This window comes from Gobio gobio (genome assembly GCF_949357685.1).
Source record: "Gobio gobio genome assembly, contig: scaffold_104, whole genome shotgun sequence".
NCBI classification, from domain to species: Eukaryota; Metazoa; Chordata; class Actinopteri; order Cypriniformes; family Gobionidae; genus Gobio; species Gobio gobio.
In genome coordinates this window covers 98,861-117,557 of record NW_027645713.1, presented here as the reverse complement: position 1 = coordinate 117,557, position 18,697 = coordinate 98,861, and the positions used below count along the sequence as shown (strand labels likewise).

Sequence of the window (18,697 nt, the reverse complement as noted above, 5' to 3'; positions counted from 1 at the left end):
CCGGGGTTCGGGAATCCATGAAATGCGCACTTTAGTCCGATTTTGAGCACTACGCCGAGACCTAAAGCACGATCAATGTAGAATCCAAAAGCTTAGACACGCGCGTCTTACTCTGCTTGTAAACAAATCTCTTCTGGGTCATGTGTCCGAACGCCGGATCTGCGTCATATTCTCGCGCATGCGTCGTGGAGGCACACACGGAAGGAAAGGACAAGTTGGATAAAGGTGTTATTTTAATTTTTTTTTGCGCACAAAAACTATTGTCGTCGCATCGTAAAATTATTGTAGAGTCACTGTGGTGAGATGGACTTTGTAACGACGTTTTAAGTGCCTTTTATGGGTCTTGGGAGTGTAAATGTACTGAATGCCAATGGAGGCCTATCTGAAGCCTTTCTCAGCATCAGCTTTCAACAAAAATATCTTCATTTGTGTTCCGAATATGAACGGAGGTCTTACGGGTCTCGAACGACATGAGGGTGAGTAATTAATGACAGAATTTTCATTTTTGGGTGAACTAACCCTTTAACAGTCGAGAAATATTGCTGTAGCCCATTGACGCATATTCAGCTCTTACCTCGGCTCGCATTCAAGTGCCGCCCGCGCTGCTGTGGACAGTAAATCCCGCCTCCTTCAATTTGATTGGATTTCGCAAACATTTTGACTTTGACGAGCGATTTTACACCACTGAGACACTGGGACTGAGCAGGCTATAGATTAGAGTTTTGCATGGAGTTTTGCCTCAAGTGGGCTGCGCGGGCCATTCGTCTGGGCTGACGGAAGGATATAGGCTACGTAGTTTTACTATAATTTATTCTTCATATATATTTACATAGCAATGGGCCGGCCCACATTTTCCAGCGGCCCACCAGGAAAAAGCCCGGTATGCCAGATGGCCAGTCCGCCCCTGGGAGAACGGATCAGCCTCAAACGCCACATGTCTCTCTGCAGCTTTATATTGGACTCCTCAGGACACGCACCAATCAATGCGCAGACCACGCCCAGATCAGTGAATGAACACAGGTGGCAGCCATTTACCTATCAGGCAAGAAAACACAGGAGGGGAGAAAGACTCCAATAACATTCTGTAACAGAAACAAAAATGTGAATACGTCCTTGGACCTAAAACACCCCCACCAATATTTTTTTTCTATATTCCCCCAATATAGAAAAAAACCCTTTCTTATTTTTCAGCACTACACCCTGGACAGTGCATCCGCTACAACATTTTCAGTGCCTTTTTGATGCCTAATATCCAGGTTGTATTCCTGTACAACTAACGCCCATCGCATCAAACGCTGGTTGGCATTGCACATACGGGAAAGAAACGTCAGAGGGTTATGGTCGGTGAAAACAATAATAGGCACACTACTACCTCCACTACTACCACTACTACCTACTAAATAAACTTCAAAGTGTTGGAGCGCCAGCACTAAGGAAAGAGCTTCCTTCTCAATTGTGCTATAATTACTTTGGCACTTCGAAAACGTTTTAGAAAAATAGCACACCAGATGATCAATACTAGGGGTGTAACGATTCATCTACTACATCGATGTATCGATTTATATTCCTATGATCTAACTACATCGATCTGTGCTCGGCAAGTTGGCCTTCCGGACGACATATATCGATCTAACATCGTTTTAAAAGGTAATCAATCGATTGTATCGATAATAGGAAATAACGCATTGGATTTAAGCACGTCAGACTTTATATGGATGTTTTTTCTTAGCACTTTTAATAATAAAGGAGTTAAACGTTACTCGATTCAGTCTGCCTATCTGTGACATCATCGCCACGCACCAGCAGCAGCGCTAAGAAAACAAAACATAGCATGGCGGATGGCAGAGGAGAAACCAACCAGCGAGACATTATCAAGCCACCAGGAGAAAGAGCTACCTGTACTATCAACCCTGGCTAAATGTTACCTGTGCATTACTGGCAGCAGTGTGCCAGCAGAGCGAGTTTTAGTACAGCTGGAGACATAGTGAACGCACAGAGAAGTGTTCTGCGGTCAGATCATGTTGATCAGTTGATATTTTTGAAAAAAAAATCTGTAGAGTCATTGAAGAGTAGTTGGTTACATTTTATCTTTTGTTAAATATTGTTTGTTTATTAAACTGAGAGTAGTAGCAGGTTCAGCCAGTTTATTCAACCTGAAGAAATGTTAGTTGCACTTTATTTTTGATATTAATATTGTATTTGTATTATTTTAATGTTGAAAAACAACAGCAAAAGTAGCAGGTAAACCTACTATTAATTAAACCTGAAGAGAAGTTAGTTGCACTTTATTTTTGATATTAATATTGTAATATTTTTATGTTGGAAAACAAAAGCAGAAGTAGCAGGTTAACCTACTGTTGAAATGTTGGTTGCACTTACTGTGCTTTTATTGAAAATGTATTGAATATTGAAAATGAGAGCAGAAAAGGTTAACTTCCTGTTAATTCAACCTAAACTGTTGGTTGCACTTTATTCAGATAAAATTTGAATGCATTTGCCATTAATTGTTGTTTACTTGTTTGTTTATATCCATAATTAATTGATACCTGATTCCCTTACAAGAAACAAAAGGAATCCAGGAAACTTCACCTGCACTGACCAGTATCCAGATATTTATTTCAGTCACACAATTTTTGACTAAAAAGTTACTGAATCGATTTCAAGTCACTGAATCGTTTTGGATCGTATCGTTCTAAATGAACCAATATCGTCCTTGAATCGTATCGACAACCTCAAATCGTGATACGAATCGAATCGTTGTTAAAACGAATCGTTACACCCCTAGTAGATACCCCATTAGCGACTGTTTCTATGGCGGCGCGTCGACGTGCCTGGAGCGGTCGAATGAGACATCTATGTGTACACATCTATGGGTTTAACTTGCAGCCGGCCTGTGACCGTGACGCCGGGGCGCGTCTTTTAATCACACAAATCAATCGTTTGACCTCGGAACAGTTGGAATACTTGAACTTTTTCAATAAAGTGTGCCCGTTGTCTGTAATATTCTGTGTTGTATCTCATATAACGCACATGGGCAGGTTTAGGGGCGGGGTTGGGCTACTGTTTGTGTCTGAATAGCATAAATAAAAATAAATAAATGTAAATAAAACTATGCTGGCTGATTAAATTGAGAATCATACTCCAACATGTCATAATGGAAAAATGATAACCCAATAAATAATTTAATCATGATAACATTCACGTTGATAGCAGCGATAGCAACCAAAACGTTACAATTTCACATTTTTCTGGAGAGATCTGAAAAATCTTCGCAACAACGAGCAAGCGAGTGATTATGTACATTCACTGAGTGAATATTATGAAAATAAAATATATATTTCTCGCTAGAAATGTAATCAAAACTTATTTTCATGCAGAAACTAACTCAAAATACTGATTTTTTCCACTAAAATGAGAGAAATGTCCGCCATGTTTTTTGTTCTCACGGCTGGAATCTTGAAAGTCACGTGACTTGGACGCAAAACAAGAGGAAAAGAATAGGCAAAAAAAATGTAACAGTCATACAATTCAAGGGCCATTATTGCAACCCCTCTAAGTTTTGCACTTTGGACCAATGTAGTCAGGGTACGTTTTTATATGAGACTGGGTTGTCATTTTATATATATTTTATGTTTTTCTCTAAATTGAGATTGTCAGCCAAAATGTATTCATTGTTAGCTCATGTGTTTCATTTAGTTCATATTGCACTCTAAAGGGAGATTGTTGTAACTAAAGCAATTCATAAATTCATATAGGTAATTCAGGCACTTTAAAAGAAATTTGTCAATTGTGCATTAAAGATTGCTACTGTCAATGTTAAAATTTATTCAGGCTTACTACAGAACAGTAATGCAAAGTTATTACATTAGCCTGTATATTAAAAATATGCTTATTGTCACACTATTTATGGTGTAGGCCTTCTAGATTGCAAATGTGTATTTATTAGTGTATAGGTTTATGGACATTTGTATACAATTTGCGCAGATGTCTAATGTGTGTTTGTTTGTTTGTTTTATTCAGCTCTTACGGTGTTTTTTCTGGAAATTAAACCCTTTACAAACATCAGTTCCTGAGAGTAATTGCATCTGTTCAGCCGGGAATGCTACAGTAAGAGCTTCACCCAGAAGAACAACAGCTTCACCTCATCCATCCTACCACACATCTGAAAGCTGTCTAATGTAATAAAAGAACTTGATGCTATGATTTAGTCTGTGGCACTCCTGTTAAGAAAATGGATGCATCTGAAAATAAAGACCCAGACCAGCAGGTAGAGGCTCCTCATAATGGAACGGAAGAGGAGGAGCTTCACCGTTCTGGTCGTCAACGGAACCTCACGGAGAAGATGCGTGCATATAAACAGGAGGAGGCACTGAAAAGGGAGAAAAGATTGATTCAGCTGTACGAACAATGGAAGGACCATGCTCGCAAGACAAGGGAAGAGCTAAAAACAGACATTAGTGAAAGCCAACTGGTAGTTCTTATTAATACACTTGAGAAGGCAAGGCAAAGGCAAGTTTATTTGTATAGCACATTTCATACTAGGGGTGTAACGATTCGTTTTAACAACGATTCGATTCGTATCACGATTTGAGGTTGTCGATACGATTCAAGGACGATATTGGTTCATTTAGAACGATACGATCCGAAACGATTCAGTGACTTGAAATCGATTCAGTAACTTTTTAGTCAAAAATTGTGTGACTGAAATAAATATCTGGATACTGCTCAGTGCAGGTGAAGTTTCCTGGATTCCTTTTGTTTCTTGTAAGGGAATCAGGTATCAATTAATTATGGATATAAACAAACAAGTAAACAACAATTAATGGCAAATGCATTCAAATTTTATCTGAATAAAGTGCAACCAACAGTTTAGGTTGAATTAACAGGAAGTTAACCTTTTCTGCTCTCATTTTCAATATTCAATACATTTTCAATAAAAGCACAGTAAGTGCAACCAACATTTCAACAGTAGGTTAACCTGCTACTTCTGCTTTTGTTTTCCAACATAAAAATATTACAATATTAATATCAAAAATAAAGTGCAACTAACTTCTCTTCAGGTTTAATTAATAGTAGGTTTACCTGCTACTTTTGCTGTTGTTTTTCAACATTAAAATAATACAAATACAATATTAATATCAAAAATAAAGTGCAACTAACATTTCTTCAGGTTGAATAAACTGGCTGAACCTGCTACTACTCTCAGTTTAATAAACAAACAATATTTAACAAAAGATAAAATGTAACCAACTACTCTTCAATGACTCTACAGATTTTTTTTTCAAAAATATCAACTGATCAACATGATCTGACCGCAGAACACTTCTCTGTGCGTTCACTATGTCTCCAGCTGTACTAAAACTCGCTCTGCTGGCACACTGCTGCCAGTAATGCACAGGTAACATTTAGCCAGGGTTGATAGTACAGGTAGCGCTTTCTCCTGGTGGCTTGATAATGTCTCGCTGGTTGGTTTCTCCTCTGCCATCCGCCATGCTATGTTTTGTTTTCTTAGCGCTGCTGCTGGTGCGTGGCGATGATGTCACAGATAGGCAGACTGAATCGAGTAACGTTTAACTCCTTTATTATTAAAAGTGCTAAGAAAAAACATCCATATAAAGTCTGACGTGCTTAAATCCAATGCGTTATTTCCTATTATCGATACAATCGATTGATTACCTTTTAAAACGATGTTAGATCGATATATGTCGTCCGGAAGGCCAACTTGCCGAGCACAGATCGATGTAGTTAGATCATAGGAATATAAATCGATACATCGATGTAGTAGATGAATCGTTACACCCCTAGTATCTACGTATACATTTCTATGGGCTTACCCCTCGGCGTCATGAAATCGCGCTGAAGAAGTCTCGTTCAGAACACATCGCGATGCTTGCCATCAGTTCACGTGTCCCACGTGTTGGTGAGTAGTCATAAATTATGTCCTAATGTTTGATATAAAGTATTTTCTGCTTGTTGTTATTGATCAGATTATGTTCAGTCACTGCATCATATCTTTCATCTCCACTCAGGCTTCACATTTCTTTGCTTTCTAAATCAACACACCTTAGGGTGATTAAACACTGTCACGTGACGTGCTATAGACCTTGCTATAAAACATATTTCATATTTTTAATATTTAATAATAACTACTTGTGTAGTTCCAACGTGGCATTTGTAGTAGAAGCACAATAAAAACACTTGCAATGCTTTTACCACAGTATTGGTAGTTTTAATGTGATGTTTGTTGTAAATAGACAGTAAACACAACACTTACCATGCTTGAAATGCCTTTTAATGTTAAATCCAAATATTGTAATGTAATAGTACTTTTTACTGTATATAATATATGTATTATATATTATGACTTTTTTTCTCTCTTTCTTTTTTTTACCTGGAAAGAACAAAAGGGCCTTTCGGACTCAGTCAGCCCATTCTTGTTCATGGAGAAGTAACAGAGAAGACCGAAAGAAGCAACAGCAAATATTTGCAATGGTAAGTAAGTGTTGGTTTGAACTCTTTATCAAGCATTTGTGGTTACTTAAACATATTCTTACAAACCGCATGGCTCAATCAGTAAGAACATATTCTCTAAGACTTAATAATTCACAAGATTTAACAAGTTGTCAAATTCATATGATACTCGTACATATACTCGTACATAATCCTGCAGCTTTTACTCCGACTTCTGCCATTGGCTACTGCCTCAATTCCTGTACATATTTATCATGATTTTTGTAAATCAGTTGCGCCCCTTCTTGGAAAGTAGTCGGATGTCCCACACACTGTCAGAAAGTTTATATTAAGTCCAATGTTTTCTTTAAAATTATTACAAATTGGGCCCTGTCTGTTCATGCAATATTAGATGTCTCTTCAGACCTCATAACCTACCTCTGTTTGCAAGAATGCTCACATGACATCAGATATTCGATTATTTTGTCATAATCAGATCAGTTGTACTGAAAAGTGTGAAGTGACGTGTGGCCAAGTATGGTGACCCATACTTGGAATTTGTGCTCTGCATTTAACCCATCCAAGTGCACACACACAGTAGTGAACACACACACACACACACACACACACACCGTGAACACACACCCAGAGCGCTGGTATTCACTCCCCCCACCGACAATTCCTGCCGGACCTGAGACTCGAACCCGCAACCTTTGGGTTGCAAGTCCAACTCTCTAAACATTAGGCCATGACTGCCCCATAGCGTACTGCTGATAATGTCCTGTTTGCATGTAAATCATTTACGTGATCAAAAGATCAAGTGAATAATCATGAATAATCAACATTTTTAAACAAATTCATATGTGCTATTAAAGATATACTTTCAATAATGGAAATGCACACATATCAGTGAACTGTATTTAACATTTAATTATGCAACACTTTTTACAGAAGGAAATCCTACAGTTATGTAAAGGGACATCATCATCATGTCCTGTCCTGGGCACACTGGGCAACATGTGTCCTCCAACATATTCGATCTGTGGCCACGTTCTTCACATCTTCTCATGGAACACCTGCATTCTTCAGGTCTTCACGAAACATCTGTCTCATGTCTTCCTTGGTCTTCCCTGTCTCCTGCGTCTTCCTGGTGGTGTCCACTTCATAACTGTTTTGGGGTGTTGTTGTTTGGGCATGCGTAGGATATGTCCAGTGAGGTGCACCCTTTGCTATGTCACAGTTTCTCAAAGTCTTCACGTGGAGTACCACTCCTCTTCATGATCTCTTCGATATATGCAGAACCAATATTCATAAACTGTACTTGATGTCTGCTTATGCCTTTATCAAAAAAGCATCAGTGCTCATCAGGAGTTTTAGTAAAGGACAAATGTATTGCCATCCACTAGTTCTAGTCATGCAGCGACTTCATGATGCTATAGTCCAATGTATATATCTGCATTTGTATATAGCGGGTGTTTGTTCGAACAAATGAAGATAGTGAGAGTGAATACCTTTTGAAATCAATGTTTATTCATTAAACCTTTTATTACAGTGGTCACTATAGTAAATCACTACCTTGTTAATGTAAATGTAATATTAATGTATTTTATAGAAGAATTTTCTTACTGAAAATGGTTAACATTTATAATAATCTTTAACTATTTGAATTGGCCTTTCATTTATTTACAATAAAAGTGAACAATAATCACAAGGAAATAGTATTAAAGTTGAGAATGTACATTTTTTTTTTTTGCCTATTTATTTTTTTAAGGGAAGAAACAAATATATTTTCAGATAATAAAGTCGCACCTCATGTCTTGGTTTGTACTTCATAATGGTTATTTTTTTGAAAAGTTATGTTTCAATATATTTCTCTCTCTCTCTCTGTATATATATATATATAAAACTGATCTTCTTTATACTGTTGTGGAGTAGTTTGGGCACTACATTTGTCTTTGAAATGATTGACATTAAATATTGGAATATGCTTATAAAATTGTGTGCATTCATTATGCTTTTGTTACATTTATTTTAATTCAGTTCAGATGAAGAATGGCATAAAGAAGTGATTCAATATACATATATATAATCACTTCTTATTTATTCACATATAATACACACACACACACACACACACACACAATAAATGTATATTAGTAGATGCATTTATCTTTAGTTACAAAAACTGCAACTACCCGTGCTGTTGTAGCTTATAAATATTTAAGAAATAAATATTTAGCAGCCTAAATAGTAAATATTTAAGGAATCTAGCCCTTCAGTTGAAACCGGATGAGATCTGTCATCATTTACCATAAATGGACAAGTAAGTGTGACGCCTCTGTTCTGCTGCGTTGTCATTGGCTGTGACTTTATCGCAGAACTCGCTGTGATTGGGCTGTCTTTTAACCCATATAAAACGGCGTTTCACGTTACAAAGTATGTTTTGATGTTTTTATTACGTTAATAATGCGTTAAGTTAATTATAAAGTGTCGCTATGTTGTGAGAAATTACTCCTTTACCGAGATCCCAACCCTAACCCTAAGCATTTCTGCACACTTCAATGAACTACAGCGCCATGTTTCCCATTGCATTTGTACAATGACAGAGATGTATGGGTAATGTAGTTTAAAACGTTTAATAATGAAACAATAAATGCTAAGTAAATGACATCTTTAATGGACAACTGGATATCTAAATATGTTCATTGTGTAAACCTTTATGACATATATGAGGGGCAGGTTGAAATTTTATATTTTACTGTGAGCACTTTTAGAAAACCTTTATGCCAGCTTTCCATATCTGTCTGAAAACTGTGCCCAACATTATTTAGAAAACATAGCATAAGCAGTTGTCCTGACAATTTTCTCTGTGATACAATAACCAGACTTTGAGTAACAGCCATTTGAAATGTGCTTTTTTTTGCTCTTCCAGGGGCCTCTACTGGGTCCCTGAGGGCGGAAGGGCAGTACAACATACACAGATCTATTTTCCTCATCATGGACAACAAACTTTGAGTCACATTTAAATATCAGAGTATTTTCTCTTTTCTATTCTAACATCATGCTTGTATTAGGTTTTGATGGGTATTGTGAGACCATCTGATGAAATGCAGAAATATTTGAAAGAAATGTTGTAATATAATTTATTAATATTTATTTTTTCTTTTATGGATAAACACCAATAAATATAATGTATGAACCCGCAACAATTTGCAATTATCCAGTTTCCAGTGTAAACAAAAACTATTCATATGTACACTTCACTATTATTATTAAATATAGGACAATGCACCAATAGCAAAAGAGACATTGCCAAAATTTCATGTATTTTCACATACCTGACATCGGTAATGTGCATGCTTTAATTTTTATTGCAGTACTAGATGTACCAGATTTATCAACATGGATCATCTTCAGTTAAGCTTGAAGTGTTTGTAATCCTGTCCTTTATTTCTGGCATTTAAAACTGGCATAATTGTCACAGCATGCAAGTATATGCAACTTTTTGGTGCATTGTACCAAATATAATATAACCAGATAAAAAAGGTTTATGTCTCAAGTAAAAGAATCTTGGTAATTAATTAGATAACCTAAATAAACTTGTGAAATGTGTATTTACTTTCCAAACACCATACACAATATTCACCATATTTTATCACTCAACTCTTTATTGGAGGATACAGTATACAGTTGATAAAGTAGCATAAAGACAAATGAGATTCAAGATAAATAAAAATGGGTCTTCAAAAATACATTAAGATCATATTAATCCATTCACAGCTGCTGAAGCCACACAAATAAGTGCCACAGAATCCAATACAGTCAACTATGATACAGAAAACAGATTTGATATTGTGTTGAAAAATAATGATTCATTATCACAGCTAGACTGGTTTCTTGCTCTTCCCTCTATCATGTTCATGTTCTATCTTGTTCTTCTTCTTCTAAACAATTAGCTTACTTGTACCCTACAGTGTATAATTGATAAACAGATGATGTGGTCACTGATGTGGTGTAGCCTTTTCTCAACCAGAGGAAGAAGTTCTAACATCCCATAGTCAGGCATTCTCCAGTCCTGGTCTAAAAGTAAAACAAAAACACAATTCAAAATAAGTTTAATGTACAGTCAGGTTAGCATATATTCTATATGATTTAAGCAGTGGTGGGCTACTCTGGCCCTCAGTGTCCACTGTCCTGCAGATTTAGCTCCAACCTCAAACCCCCCTGCCTATAATTATCTAGAAGTAAACATGAAGACTTTAGTTACAAATTTTCAGGCGTGCTCGATTAGGCTTGGAGGTAAACTCTCCATTTCAAAAGGGCCAGAGTTGCCCATTCCTGATTTAAATTTACAAAGCCGCAGTCAGTACATTATATAATATACACATTGAAGCATTATGTATATAATATTGCAGCACATAATATTAGCCAAGTACTGAACAAAAACTATTTTACCCATATCTACAGCAACCTTTTAAACAGCAGATCTTTAAAAATATATTTTAGAAAGGCATGGTCTCTACTTAGCCTTTGCCAGTGATGCTAGATTTCTTTTAAGACAACATACTCTTCTGTCACTTGTTTCAAGAGCATCACTTGTGATAGCCTGGACATTGTAAAATTGTTAAAATATAGCAATACAAATTTCATGGAAAAATTAAGAAATAGGTACAGAGGCACAAGACTTACCATGCTTATGAAGCACCCATGGCCATGCACAGTTCTCAGAGACTGGAGTTTTTGCCTCTTGTATTCCTCCTTGGCTGCACATTAGTCTTTTCCTGTAGAATCTTCTGAAGTGTGTGCCTTCTCTTGCTATCCATCTTAAAACACAAATGCAATGTGTTTTAGTCTGTGGAGTATAAGAAATAAGTATAAAAAAATTAATAATAATTCAAAGAACATCTACTATTTGATTCCTAATATATGCCACAACTCAATATCTTCCAAAGCTACCCAGAACCACCCATGGTCTACAAAACAGAGAAAACCCAGGGCCCGTATTCATAAAGATTCTAAGAGTCCTCTCAGAAAACTCCTAATTTAGCTTAAAAACTTTTACGTAGGAGTCTTAGCTTAAGAGCTATTCGGGACCGATCTGAGAGCAACTCTGAGCAAGGAGAATACAAAAACTTTTATCTTAATGAAGAGGCGGGGCTGACCCCGTTGCTACGTATGACACAGTCTTTTGAAGACTGTGATTGGTTGGTTGTCCAAAAAGGGGAAAAAAGGAGTGCTTTTAAGTATAGGGTCTATTCTAAGCCTTCACTTTGAAATTACAAGCGCAAATTGTCCTATTTTACCGTTCTCTCTCACTCACACACACACACACATACACACACACACACATTATATATATGTACACTGAAAAATTAAATTAAGCATAATTAATTTGTGCTCGTTTAAATAATTTAAATTTAGTTTTTTGATTTTAATTTTAAAAAATGAATTGGTTTTATGGGAATTGCATGTGTTTTTGTTTAAATTGAGATCAAATAAATTGATTGCGACCACTTACGATAACATTTTTTAGTAAATTCAACAAATCATTTTTTTCAGTGTATATAAATCCTTTTATTATTTACCATGCTGTTAATTTCCTATAAGGTATTTGATTGGCTTAGAGGTAAAAACATTGTTCCACTCTTTCCAGTTCCACTGATTGCTGGCATGTCTATTTAATTGGTGGTTTGAAAGTTGGATTTAATGCAACAAACATGATCCCTGCACGATCGAATCTATAGCGTCTTATTAAGTCACTGTCATCCATTGTCTGCAACACATTTCTTCTCCCTCTTCGTCTTTCTGCCATTTTCTCCGCTGCTAAAGAAACTCTAAAGCCTCTTAAAAGTCCTCGTCTGTGCTCCTAACAAATTTGACCTTAAGACCTCTTTTAAGGGTTAAGATGCTTTCTGAATTACTTTTTTCTTTACTAGGATTTTTTAGTTAATTTTAAGAGTAAACGCCCACATTTCTAAGAATTTTCTTAGAATTTTGTCACTAGGAGCTACTCTTTGCATTAAGATTCTTTATGAATACGGGCCCTGGAGTTTATATCAACTAAATGCTTTTTATCACACTTTAAGAATTGAAGGCCAAAAGTCCAGTTCCAGCCTTTATGCTAAAAGGCAATCATTGTAATAATAATTGTATCAAAAAGGGAAACAGATATTTACCATTTTAGATAAATCCAAGATACAGAACCTCATTTGCTCATTTTAGGATTTATAAAAAGATTTACACATGAATAATAGTGCATATTTTATCAGAGTAGAAAGAATGATCACTGCTGAAATAAATAGTTCTTTAAGAAATCAACATCAAATTCTGTACTACATATTACAGCATTGCTTCAATACAAGACATACCAATGGACTTGCGCACTTTTCTGTCGTCTTTGGGCACAAGATGGCCATGTTCCTTCCTCACCCTAAACAAAGGACTTATTCGATTAGCTTCCTTCGATATAAGGTCTGGTCTTTCTTCTCTGCTGTAAAACAAGAAAGCCTTACTTACTCTATGTGCAATTACTATTGTTTTTGAAACATATCAATTAAGACAGTTACAATACGATTCAGGGGAGCATTTGATGAGTAAATACTGATATAGTAAAATATTCTAGAAACTTTACCTGAAGGGCTGATTCGCTGCGACTCACTAGTAGCTCTTGTGAGGGTTGGCTCTTAAAAGAACTGTTGAGTTTGATATTGTAGAGATCTAAAAAAAAATAAAAAAATAAAAGTAATCTGCAAGTATTCCTGCAAGACAGAAAGAAAGGAAATTTCATTACATTGCATGCAAGTTGTGAGTTCATGCATAACTCTGTTTCTTTCTGTAAAAAGTGTTGCATAATAATGTTAAATACATTTATATAATAAGTTCACTGATATGTGTGCATTTCCATTTTTGAAAGTATATCTTTAATAGCACACATGAATTTGTTTAAAAATGTTGATTATTCTCTTGATTTTTTTGATCACATAAATGATTTACATTATCAGCAGTACAACTGATCTGATTATGACAAAATAAACGAATATGAAGAGACATCTAATATTGCATGAACAGACAGGGCCCAATTTGTAATAAATTTAAAGAAAACATTGGACTTAATATAAACTTTCTGACAGTGTGTGGGACATCCGACTACTTTCCAAGAAGGGGCGCAACTGATTTACAAAAATCATGATAAATATGTACAGGAATTGAGGCTGTAGCCAATGGCAGAAGTCGGAGTAAAAGCTGCAGGATTATGTACGAGTATATGTACGAGTATCATATGAATTTGACAACTTGTTAAATCTTGTGAATTATTAAGACTTAGAGAATATGTTCTTACTGATTGAGCCATGCGGTTTGTAAGAATATGTTTAAGTAACCACAAATGCTTGATAAAGAGTTCAAACCAACACTTACTTACCATTGCAAATATTTGCTGTTGCTTCTTTCGGTCTTCTCTGTTACTTCTCCATGAACAAGAATGGGCTGACTGAGTCCGAAAGGCCCTTTTGTTCTTTCCAGGTAAAAAAAAGAGAGAGAGAAAAAAAGTCATCATATATAATACATATATTATATACAGTAAAAAGTACTATTACATTACAATATTTGGATTTAACATTAAAAGGCATTTATAGCATGGTAAGTGTTGTGTTTATTGTCTATTTACAACAAACATCACATTAAAACTACCAATACTGTGGTAAAAGCATGGTAAGCATGATGTAATGTCCTTTTACTGCACCTGCATCACATTAAAACTACCAATACTGTGGTAAAAACATTGCTGTTTTTATTGTGCTTCTACTACAAATGCCACGTTGAAACTACACTAGTAGTTATTATTAAATATTAATAATATGATATAAAAATATGAAATATGTTTAACGGTCTATAGCACGTCACGTGACAGCACTCCCGGCGCTATGGGCGGGCCTTAGGGGGCCGGGCCCGCCCACAGAGCTCCTGTGCCCCCCCCTCCATCAAATTTACATTTAAAAATTATTTTAAAAATAATAATAATTTACGTGTAGTATGTATATATTTATTGATGTGTGTATTTAAGTGTAATATTTGACTCATAATCTTATTTAAAAAAACACCCGCGAAGTTTGACTGATTGTTTACAAAAAAGGGGTTTCCCACTGACCCGCTCTAACGGCAGCATCTCGGTAAAGTTATAGCGAAGTGACGTGCGCTCGGTTTTGCCTAAGCTAGCTAGCCAGGTTAAATTTAAATTAATCGTGAAAGTGAAAATGTTAAAATATGGATATACGAAGCTTTTTCAAATCGTCAGCTTCTGGAGGGAAGAAACTGACACCTGTGGCGCCTGAAACACCTGCTACAACGACAGAAGGTGGTGGAGCCTCGGCTAGCAGCACCAGTCATGATCCAAGCTATGTTTTTTTTGAATGAGATTCCACTCCCAAAAACGTCGACTTCAGCTGTATTAAGAACGTGAGTAGGGAAGTTGGTTTTATTACTCTTCTTAAGTTGCACCAGCTGTGGTGTAAATTATGCATTTGACACTAGCCGTGTTTACATTACCCTTCAAATTGCGCAAATTGAAATTGCGAATTGAAAATATTTCGAAATAGTTTTTTATCGATATTTAGATAATAGCGCAAAACAGCTGCGCAAATCTGTAATGGAAACGCAGCTACTGATATGCTATATGTGTGTGAGTGTGTCGTAGTTGATTATGCATGGTTGATTTAATACTTAACTTGAGATTTGTGACTATTAGGCTGTTATTAGGAAGTTGGCTTATAGCATGCTGTGTTCACGGAACAATGCAGACCAAGGCTCTAACTGTAACATGATATCTTCAGTAACCGAAATATGAGTGGGCAATAGGCTAATTGTAGTTAGGATATTGAAATCGCCGTGAAACTGTTGTAGCAATAGTTGGTTGTTGTCCTATAGAAAAATTTATTGGATGTCATAATTAGGCCCCCCCAAGAATATTAAATGCCCGTCCATTGATTTGTTTCTGCCGCCGGCTCTGCGTGACAGTGTTTAATCACCCTAAGGTGTGTTGATTTAGAAAGCAAAGAAATGTGAAGCCTGAGTGGAGATGAAAGATATGATGCAGTGACTGAACATAATCTGATCAATAACAACAAGCAGAAAATACTTTATATCAAACATTAGGACATAATTTATGACTACTCACCAACACGTGGGACACGTGAACTGATGGCAAACATCGCGATGTGTTCTGAACGAGACTTCTTCAGCGCGATTTCATGACGCCGAGGGGTAAGCCCATAGAAATGTATACGTAGATACCCCATTAGCGACTGTTTCTATAGTGGCGCGTCAACGTGCCTGGAGCGGTCGAATGAGGCATCTACGTATACACATCTATGGGTTTAACTTGCAGCCGGCCTGTGGCGTCTTCTTCATTGTGACACCGGGGCGCATCTTTTCTTCACACAAATCAATCGTTTGACCTCGGAACAGTTGGAATACTTGAACTTTTTCAATAAAGTGTGCCCGTTGTCTGTAATATTCTGTGTTGTATCTCATATAACGCACATGGGCAGGTTTAGGGGCGGGGTTGGGCTACTGTTTGTGTCTGAATAGCATAAATAAAAATAAATAAATGTAAACAAAACTATGATGGCTGATTAAATTGAGAATCATACTCCAACATGTCATAATGGAAAAATGATAACCCAATAAATAATTTCATCATGATAACATTCACATGTGTTGATAGCAGCGATAATAATAATAATAATAATAAATTTTATTTATATTGCACTTTACATTTAAAACAATCTCAAAGTGCTACAGAGTCAAGAGTTAAAATTAAGTTTAAACAAATTAAAAGTAAAAATTAAACATGTCAGTTGTATGCTTTTCTAAAGAGATGTGTTTTTAAGTCTTTTTTAAAAACATCTGTAGTCTGTGGGGCCCTCAGGTGGTCAGGGAGGGCGTTCCACAGCCTGGGGGCAGCAGAAGCAAAAGCCCTATCACCCATACTGCAGAGCTTGGTTCTGGGGGTTTGGAGGGTGTGTGAGGTTCCAGACCGGGTGCGTGAGGAGGTCTGGGGGGTGAGGAGTTCCTGTAGGTAAAGGGGGGCATGTCCATGAATGCACTGGTGAGTGAGGAGTGAGACCTTGTACTCAATTCTGAGTGGGACTGGGAGCCAGTGTAGGGATTTCAGAATGGGGGTGATGTGGTCATGCTTGCGCACCCTCATCAGGATCCTGGCAGCGCTGTTCTGTATGTACTGGAGTCTCTGGATGCTCCTGCCAGAGATCCCGATGAGGAGTGCATTACAGTAGTCCAGCCTGGAGGAGACAAAGGCATGGATGAGCTTCTCTGCATCTGGTAGGGTGAGTGTTGGACGGAGTTTGGCGATGTTCTTGAGGTGGTAAAATGATGTCTTACTGAGGTGTTTGATGTGGGTGTCAAAGGTGAGTTGTTGGTCCATTTTAACACCCAAGTTGGTGACAGATGTGGAGAGGGAGATGGTTTCGCCGTAGAAATTGATATTGGTGATGGTGGAAGAGCGGAGCTGATGTGGTGTGCCAACCAGGATGGCCTCCGTTTTGGAACTGTTGAGCTGTAGAAAGTTGAGCTTCATCCAAGCCTCTATCTCCTCCAGGCAGTTAGTCAGTGTAGAAGTTGGCAGAGGAGCAGAAGAAGTGGGGGTTGTCTTGAGGTAGAGCTGTGTGTCATCCGCATAGCAGTGAAATGCTATGCCATGGCTGCTAATGATATTGCCAAGGGGGAGCATGTAGAGAGAAAAGAGGGTGGGGCCCAGCACAGAGCCCTGAGGAACACCGCAGATGACGTTGTGGGTGTGTGATTTGGCTTTGCCCAGGGCGACATGCTCAGTTCTGTCGGTCAGGTAGGAGGTGAACCAGTTGTGAGCGTTTTCTGAGAGTCCAATGGTGTATTGCAGATGGTGGAGAAGGATGTTGTGGTCTACTGTATCAAAAGCAGCTGTGAGGTCCAGGAGGATGAGTAGTGATGGGGAACCAGTATCTGCTGCCATCAGGAGGTCGTTGGTGACTCTGACCAAGGCTGTTTCTGTGCTATGACCAGGGCGGAAACCAGACTGAAATTTTTCATACAGTTTATTGTGTTTGAGGTGATCATGGAGTTGAGCGATAGCAACCAAAACGTTACAATTTCACATTTTTCTGGAGAGATCTGAAAAATCTTTGCAACAACAAGCAAGCGAGTGATTATGTACATTCACTGAGTGAATATTATGAAAATAAAATACATATTTCTCGCTAGAAATGTAATCAAAACTTATTTTTATGCAGAAACTAACTCAAAATACTGATTTTTTCCACTAAAATGAGAGAAATGTCCGCCATGTTTTTTGTTCTCGCTAGCTGTGTCCCAATTCAAGGGCTGCGTCCTTTGAAGTGCGCGGCCGACGCAGCCTTCAAAGGACGCTCCGAGACTCTTTTACAGTGGAACGTGTAGAGGATTGCGTCACCGCGGCGCGACGAAGGCTGTCCCAATTCGTAGGTCCTTCGAAGGCTCCTTCAAAATACGGCCTGCAAATGCGTCCTTCTTTTCCCATGAAATGAAGGATACTCGGATGGATGCTTCGCAGCCTTGCCTACCCCAGAATTCCTTGCGCGCCGCGACGTCAGATTTTTGAAGAGAAATTGCCAGATTACACTTTTAAATGCAATTATTGGGTTTCAATTTACACCAGTAATCTAATGTATCTACAGATAAAAATAAAATGTTGACTAATATGTTACCAACATATGATTTTATATAGTTTATATTCTTTATTATGCACATAAATGGGCCGAGGTAAACATCTTTAGTTGTTTTGTTTTTAGGCAGTTGAATATAACTTTAAAGTCCAGTATAAATGTTCATTTCAGTTCTCTTCAACGGCAGCTGTCAACAGTTGCTAAATATTACAAATAATGTAACGAAATACATTTACTCTGTATTTGAGTATAATTGTGAAGTACCTCAGATTTTTATTCAACTTCATCTCAGAGGCAAATATTGTGGTTTTATGAAAAACTGACTTTTAACACATGGATATTACATTTTGATATTAGTTATAGTTTAAAAAAGAATCTAAAAATAAAATACACTAGAAATAGGTCTTATAGATCAGGGATAGGCACCGTTGGTCTTGGAGGACCACTGTCCTGCAGAATTCAGCTCATAGAACAGTTTTGCATGTTAAAATATTTTGTTGTTTGCTTTGAGGATGTGAGTTAATTTAATTTATTCTTCCCTCTTTCTGAAA

The 18,697-nt window shown here is 37.2% G+C and overlaps 1 long non-coding RNA gene across 1 annotated transcript; it reads left to right on the top strand.

Moving 5' to 3' along the window:
- Positions 1 to 4,352: 4,352 nt before the first annotated feature.
- On the top strand, positions 4,353 to 8,442 carry LOC307122390. The gene is made up of 3 exons (XR_013816037.1): positions 4,353 to 5,920; positions 6,400 to 6,492; positions 7,402 to 8,442. It is a non-coding gene; the product is annotated as an uncharacterized lncRNA (long non-coding RNA).
- Positions 8,443 to 18,697: the final 10,255 nt, after the last annotated feature.